The sequence below is a fragment of the Macaca nemestrina genome, chromosome 8 (assembly GCF_043159975.1).
Source record: "Macaca nemestrina isolate mMacNem1 chromosome 8, mMacNem.hap1, whole genome shotgun sequence".
Lineage (NCBI taxonomy): Eukaryota > Metazoa > Chordata > Mammalia > Primates > Cercopithecidae > Macaca > Macaca nemestrina.
Window position 1 is genome coordinate 64215112 of NC_092132.1, and position 9028 is coordinate 64224139.

The window sequence follows — 9028 nt, forward strand, 5'->3', positions numbered from 1 at the left end:
TTTCCTGGCTTTTTTCAGTGATTTTTTTCCCTTTATGCAGAAAAATCACTACATGTTTTGAAATAACAGTGCCCGGCAAATCAACATTTTAATCCATTCATGTTACCTTCATGTACATATTCAGTTTTTATAATGTGAACCAATAATCTAGATTGAATTTTACATTCCCTAAATCATATTTATTTTTCCAGTGACTCTTTGGAAATTCTACTTATCCTCCCTCTTTTTATTTCCTCATACCTTGAACATTACCACTAGCAGCCTATAAATGCCCTTCCTCTTCTATCTCCATTCTCATTCAGTTATTTGCAAATAATCTGTATACCCACACTCTCATACATGGGGTTTTTAAAATCAATTCTTGTCCCACAAAAGTGGGATAATTCCATATACATTTTGCTGCATCTTAACTTTCTGACTGAATAATGGAAATTTAGCTTGTTGGATACATCTTTAACTTATGTTTTCTTATAGTTACATACAATCCCATGGATGGATATAACACAATATATTCAATTATTTTCCTATCGAGGGACAACTTGCTGACTTTTTTCTTCTACAAGAAATTCTACAGGAAGAGATTTTTGGAGCATACATTCTAAGGCATCAAAGCTTTTATTTTTATTTCATAGCCTTACAGGAATAGAATTTCTGGGTTGAAGAGTAGTATCTGGTAACAGATATTACCAGATTGCTTCACATTTATGCCAGAAGTGTATGAGAATACTGTTTCACTGAACTCTGTACATGCACTGGATGCTATCACCTTAAAGATTTTACTAATATATTGGATAAGAATTAGTATTTCATAGTTAAAATTGATTGTCTTTACACATATGTATGGTTCAAGTCACTTGGATTTAGGATTTCCTTTTTTTTTTTTTTTTTTTTTTTTTGAGACAGAGTCTCGCTCTGTTGCCCAGGCTGGAGCTCAGTGGCGCGAACTCGGCTCACTGCAAGCTCCGCCTCCCGGGTTCATGCCATTCTCCTGCCTCAGCCTCCCAAGTAGCTGGGACTACAGGCGCCCGCCACCACGCCCGTCTAATTTTTTGTATTTTTAGTAGAGATGGGGTTTCATCGTGTTAGCCAGGATGGTCTTGATCTCCTGACCTCATGATCCACCCGCCCAGTGAGACCCAGGCAAACAGGGTCTGGAGTGGATCTCCAGCAAACTCCAACAGACCTGCAGCTGAGGGTCCTGACTGTTAGAAGGAAAACTAACAGAAAGGACCCCCACACCAAAACCCCATCTGTATGTCATCATCATCAAAGACCAAAGGTAGATAAAACCACAAAGATGAGGAGAAACCAGACCTGAAGAGCTGAAAATTCTAAAAATCAGAGAGCCTCTTCTCCTGCAAAGGAATGCAGCTCCTCGTCAGCAATGGAACAAAGCTGGATGGAGAATGACTTTGACAAGTTGAGAGAACAAGGCTTCAGACGATCGGTAATAACAAACTTCTCCGAGCTAAAGGAGGATGTTCAAACCAATTGCAAAGAAGCTAAAAACCTTGAAAAAAGATTAGACTAATGGCTAACTAGAATAAACAGTGTAGAGAAGTCCTTAAATGACCTGATGGAGTTGAAAACCATGGCACGAGACTACATGACACATGTACAAGTTTCAGTAGCCAATTTGATCAAGAGGAAGAAAGGGTATCAGTGACTGAAGACCAAATGAATGAAATGAAGCAAGAAGAGAAGTTTAGAGAAAAAAGAATAAAAACAAATGAACAAAGCCTCCAAGAAATATGGGACTATGTGAAAAGACCAAATCTACGTCTGATTGGTGTACCTGAAGGTGACAGGGAGAATGCAAACAAGTTGGAAAACACTCTTCAGGATATTATCCAGGACAACTTCCCCGACCTAGTGAGGCACGCCAACATTCAAATTCAAGAAATACAAAGAATGCTACAAAGATACTCCTCGAGAGGAGCAACTTCAAGACACATAATTGTCAGATTCACCAAAGTTGAAATGAAGGAAAAAATGTTAAGGGCAGCCAGAGAGAAAGATTGGGTTACCCACAAAGGGAAGCCCATCAGACTAACAGCAGATCTCTCAGCAGAAATGCTACAAGCCAGAAAAGTAGGGGCCAATATTCAACATTCTTAAAGAAAAGAATTTTCAACCCAGAATTTCATATCCAGTCAAACTAAGCTTCATAAGTGAAGGAGAAATAAAATCCTTTACAGACAATCCTTCTCAGCAAATGCTGAGAGATTTTATCACCACTAGGCCTGCCTTACAAGAGCTCCTGAAGGAAGCACTAAACATGGAAAGGAACAACCGGTGCCAGCCACTGCAAAAACATGCCAAATTGTAAAGACCATCAATGCTAGAAAGAAACTGCATCAAATAACCAGCAAAATAACCAGCTAACAACATAATGACAGGATGAAATTCACACATAATAATATTAATCTTAAATGTAAATGGGCTAAATGCTCCAATTAAAAGACACAGACTGGCAAATTGGATAAAGAGTCAAGATCCATCAGTGTGCCATATTCAGGAGACCCATCTCATGTGCAGAGGCACATATAGGCTCAAAATAAAGAGATGGAGGAAGATCTACCAAGCAAATAGAAAACAAAAAAAAAGCAGGGGTTGCAATCCTAGTCTTTGATAAAACAGACTTTAACAAAGATCGAAAGAGACAAAGAAGGCCATTACATAATGGTAAAGGGATCAATTCAACAGGAAGAGCTAACTATCCTAAATATATATGCACCCAATACAGGAGCATCCAGATTCATAAAGCAAGTCCTTAGAGACCTGCAAAGAGAGACTCCCACACAATAATAATGGGAGACTTTAACACCCCACTGTCAACATTAGACAGATCATTGAGACAAAAAGTTAACAAGGATATCCAGGAATTGAACTCAGCTCTGCACCAAGTGGACCTAATAGACAGCTACAAAACTCTCCACCCCAAATCAACAGAATATACATTCTTCTCAGCACCACATCACACTAATTCCAAAATTGACCACATAGTTGGAGGTAATGCACTCCTCAGCAAATGTACAAGAACAGAAATTATAACAAACTGTCTCTCAGACCACAGTGCAATCAAACTAGAACTCAGGATTAAGAAACTCAAAACTACACAACTACATGGAAACTGAACAACCTGCTCCTGAATGACTACTGGGTACATAATGAAATGAAGGCAGAAATAAAGATGTTCTTTGAAACCAATGAGAACAAAGACACAACATACCAGAATCTCTGGAACACATTTAAAGCAGTTAGTGTAGAGGGAAATTTATAGCTAACTTAAATTAGCTATAAATTAATGCCCACAAGAGAAAGCAGGAAAGATCTAAAATTGACACCCTAACATCAGAATTAAAAGAACTAGAGAAGCAAGAGCAAATACATTCAAAAGCTAGCAGAAGGCAAGAAATAACTAAGATCAGAGCAGAACTGAAGGAGATAGAGACACAAAAAATCCCTTCAAAAAATCAATGAATCCAGGAGCTGGTTTTTTTTTCAAAAGAGCAACAAAATTGATAGACCGCTAGCAAGACTAATAAAGAAGAAAAGAGAGAAGAATCAAATAGACGCAATAAAAAATGATAAAGGGGATATCACCACCGACCCCACAGAAATACAAACTACCATCAGAGAATACTATAAACACCTCTACTCAAATAAACTAGAAAATCTAGAAGAAATGGATAAATTCCTGGACACTTACACTCTTCCAAGACTACACCAGGAAGAAGTTGAATCCCTGAATACACCAATAACAGGTTCTGAAATTGAGGCAAGAATTAATAGCCTAACAACCAAAAAAAGTCCAGGACCAGACAGATTCACAGCTGAATTCTACCAGAGGTACAAGAGGAGGTGGTACTATTCCTTCTGAAACTATTCCAATCAACAGAAAAAGAGGGATTTCTCCCTAATTCATTTTATGAGGCCAACATCATCCTGATACCAAAGCCTGGCAGAGACACACACACAAAAAAGAGAATTTTAGACCAGTATTCCTGATGAACATCAATGCAAAAATCTTCAATAAAACACTGGCAAACCGAATCCAGCAGCACATCAAAAAGTTTATTCACCATGATCAAGTTGGCTTCATACCTGGGATGCAAGGTTGGTTCAACATTTGTAAATCAATCAAAGTAATCCATCATATAAACAGAACCAAAGACAAAAAACACATGATTATCTCAATAGATGAAGAAAAGGCCTTCAACAAAATTCAATAGCCCTTCATGCTAAAAAATCTCAATAAACTAAGTATTGATTGAACATATCTCAAAATAATAAGAGCTATTTATGACAAACCCACAGCCAATATCATACTGAATGGGCAAAAACTGGAAGCATTACCTTTGAAAACTGGCACAAGACAGGGATGCCCTCTCTCACCACTCCTACTCAACATAGTGTTGGAAGTTCTGGCCAGGGCAATCAGGCAAGAGAAAGAAATAGAGTATTCAATTAGGAAAAGAGGAAGTCAAATTGTCCCTGTTTGCAGATGACATGATTGTATATTTAGAAAACCCCATCATCTCAGCCCAAAATCTCCTTAAGCTGATAAACAACTTCAGCAAAATCTCAGGATACAAAATCAATGTGCAAAAATTACAAGCATTCCTATACACCAGTAACAGCCAAACAGCCAAATCATGGGTGAATTCCCATTCACAATTGCTTCAAAGAGAATAAAATACCTAGCAATCCAACTTACAAGGGATGTGAAGGACCTCTTCAAGGAGAACTACAAACCACTGCTCAATGAAATAAAAGAGGACACAAACAAATGGAAGAATATTCCATGCTCATGGACAGAAAGAATATCGTGAAAATGGCCATACTGCCCAAGGTAATTTATAGATTCAATGCCATCTGCATCAAACTACCAATGACTTTCTTCACAGAATTGGAAAAAACTACTTTAAAGGTCATATGGAACCAAAAAAGAGCCTGCATTGCCAAGACAATCCTAAGCCAAAAGAACAAAGCTGGAGACATCATACTACCTGACTTCAAACTATACTACAAGGCTACAGTAACCAAAAAAGCATGGTACTGGTACCAAAACAGAAATATAGACCAATGGAACAGAATAGAGCCCCCTGAAATAATATCGCATACTACAACCATCTGATCTTTGACAAACCTGACAAAAACAAGAAATGGGAAAAGGATTCCCTGTTTAATAAATGGTGCTGGGAAAACTGGCTAGCCATATCTAGAAAGCTGAAACTGGATCCCTTCCTTACATCTTATACAAAAATTAATTCAAGATGCATTAAATACTTACATGTTAGACCTAAAACCATTAAAACCCTAGAAGAAAACCTAGGCAATACCATTCAGAACATAGGCATGCACAAGGACTTCATGACTAAAATACCAACAGCAATGGCAACAAAAGCCAAAATTGACAAATGGGATCTAATTAAACTAAAGAGCTTCTGCACAGCAAAAGAAACTACCATCAGAGTGAACAGGCAACCTACAAAATGAGAGAAAATTTTTGCAATCTATCCATCTGACAAAGGGCTGATATCCAGAATCTACAAAGAACTTAAACAAATTTACAAGAAAAAATCAAACAACCCCATCAAAAAGTGGGCAAAGGGTATGAACAGACACTTCTCAAAAGAAGACATTTATGTGGCCAAGAAACTTGAAAAAAGCTCATCATCACTGGTAATTAGAGAAATGCAAATCAAAACCACAATGAGATACCATCTCACACCAGTTAGAATGGCGATCATTAAAAAGTCAGGAAACAACAGATGCTGGAGAGGATGTGGAGAAATAAGAATGCTTTTACACTGTTGGTGGGATTGTAAACTAGTTCAACCATTGTGGAAGAGAGTGTGGTGATTCCTCAAGGGTCTAGAACTAAAAATACCATTTGACCCAGCCATCCTGTTACTGGGCATATACCCAAAGGATTATAAATCATGCTGCTATAAAGACACAAAGACACATGCACATGTATGTTTATTGTGGCACTATTCACAATAGCAAAGACTGAATCAACCCAAATGTCCATCAATGATAGACTGGATTAAGAAAATGTGGCACATAGGGGGCGGAGCAAGATGGCCGAATAGGAACAGCTCCAGTCTCCAACTCCCAGTGTGAGCCACACAGAAGACCGGTGATTTCTGCATTTTCAACTGAGGTACTGGGTTCATCTCACTGGGGAGTGCCGGACGATCGGTGCTGGTCAGCTGCTGCAGCCCGACCAGCGAGAGCTGAAGCAGGGCGAGGCATTGCCTCCCCTGGGAAGCGCAAGGGGGAAGGGAATCCCTTTTCCTAGCCAGGGGAACTGAGACACACAACACCTGGAAAAGCGGGTAACTCCCACCCCAATACAGCGCTTTAAGCAAACAGGCACACCAGGAGATCATATCCCACACCTGGCCGGGAGGGTCCCACGCCCACGGAGCCTCCCTCATCGCTAGCACAGCAGTCTGTGATCTACCGGCAAGGCAGCAGCGAGGCTGGGGGAGGGGCGCCCGCCATTGCTGAGGCTTAAGTAGGTAAACAAAGCCGCTGGGAAGCTCGAACTGGGTGGAGCTCACAGCAGCTCAAGGAAGCCTGCCTGTCTCTGTAGACTCCACCTCTGGGGACAGGGCACAGTAAACAATAACAAACACAGCAGAAGCCTCTGAAGACGCAAACGACTCTGTCTGACAGCTTTGAAGAGAGCAGTGGATCTCCCAACACGGAGGTTGAGATCTGAGAAGGGACAGACTCCCTGTTCAAGTGGGTCCCTGACCCCTGAGTAGCCTAACTGGGAGACATCCCCCACTAGGGGCAGTCTGACACCCCACACCTCACAGGGTGGAGTACACCCCTGAGAGGAAGCTTCCAAAGCAAGAATCAGACAGGTACACTCGCTGTTCAGAAATATTCTATCTTCTGCATCCTCTGCTGCTGATACCCAGGCAAACAGGGTCTGGAGTGGACCTCAAGCAATCTCCAGCAGACCTACAGCTGAGGGTCCTGACTGTTGGAAGGAAAACTATCAAACAGGAAGGACACCTATACCAAAACCCCATCAGTACATCACCATCATCAAAGACCAGAGGCAGATAAAACCACAAAGATGGGGAAAAAGCAGGGCAGAAAAGCTGGAAATTCAAAAAATAAGAGCGCATCTCCCCCGGCAAAGGAGCGCAGCTCATCGCCAGCAACGGATCAAAGCTTGACGGAGAATGACTTTGACGAGATGAGAGAAGAAGGCTTCAGTCCATCAAATTTCTCAGAGCTAAAGGAGGAATTACGTACCCAGCGTAAAGAAACTAAAAATCTTGAAAAAAAAGTGGAAGAATTGATGGCTAGAGTAATTAATGCAGAGAAGGTCCTAAACGAAATGAAAGAGATGAAAACCATGACACGAGAAATACGTGACAAATGCACAAGCTTCAGTAACCGACTCGATCAACTGGAAGAAAGAGTATCAGCGATTGAGGATCAAATGAATGAAATGAAGCGAGAAGAGAAACCAAAAGAAAAAAGAAGAAAAAGAAATGAACAAAGCCTGCAAGAAGTATGGGATTATGTAAAAAGACCAAATCTACGTCTGATTGGGGTGCCTGAAAGTGAGGGGGAAAATGGAACCAAGTTGGAAAACACTCTTCAGGATATCATCCAGGAGAACTTCCCCAACCTAGTAGGGCAGGCCAACATTCAAATCCAGGAAATACAGAGAACGCCACAAAGATACTCCTCGAGAAGAGCAACTCCAAGACACATAATTGCCAGATTCACCAAAGTTGAAATGAAGGAAAAAATCTTAAGGGCAGCCAGAGAGAAAGGTCCGGTTACCCACAAAGGGAAGCCCATCAGACTAACAGCAGATCTCTCAGCAGAAACTCTCCAAGCCAGAAGAGAGTGGGGGCCAATATTCAACATTCTTAAAGAAAAGAATTTTAAACCCAGAATTTCATATCCAGCCAAACTAAGTTTCATAAGTGAAGGAGAAATAAAATCCTTTACAGATAAGCAAATGCTTAGAGATTTTGTCACCACTAGGCCTGCCTTACAAGAGACCCTGAAGGAAGCACTAAACATGGAAAGGAACAACCGGTACCAGCCATTGCAAAAGCATGCCAAAATGTAAAGACCATCGAGGCTAGGAAGAAACTGCATCAACTAACGAGCAAAATAACCAGTTAATATAATGGCAGGATCAAGTTCACACATAACAATCTTAACCTTAAATGTAAATGGACTAAATGCTCCAATTAAAAGACACAGACTGGCAAACTGGATAAAGAGTCAAGACCCATCAGTCTGCTGTATTCAGGAGACCCATCTCACACGCAGAGACATACATAGGCTCAAAATAAAGGGATGGAGGAAGATTTACCAAGCAAATGGAGAACAAAAAAAAGCGGGGGTTGCAATACTAGTCTCTGATAAAACAGACTTTAAACCATCAAAGATCAAAAGAGACAAAGAAGGCCATTACATAATGGTAAAGGGATCAATTCAACAGGAAGAGCTAACTATCCTAAATATATATGCACCCAATACAGGAGCACCCAGATTCATCAAGCAAGTCCTTAGAGACTTACAAAGAGACTTAGACTCCCATACAATAATAATGGGAGACTTCAACACTCCACTGTCAACATTAGACAGATCAACGAGACAGAAAGTTAACAAGGATATTCAGGAATTGAACTCATCTCTGCAGCAAGCAGACCTAATAGACATCTATAGAACTCTCCACCCCAAATCAACAGAATATACATTCTTCTCAGCACCACATCGTACTTACTCCAAAATTGACCACGTAATTGGAAGTAAAGCACTCCTCAGCAAATGTACAAGAACAGAAATTATAACAAACTGTCTCTCAGACCACAGTGCAATCAAACTAGAACTCAGGACTAAGAAACTCAATCAAAACCGCTCAACTACATGGAAACTGAACAACCTGCTCCTGAATGACTACTGGGTACATAATGAAATGAAGGCAGAAATAAAGATGTTCTTTGAAACCAATGAGAACAAAGATACAACA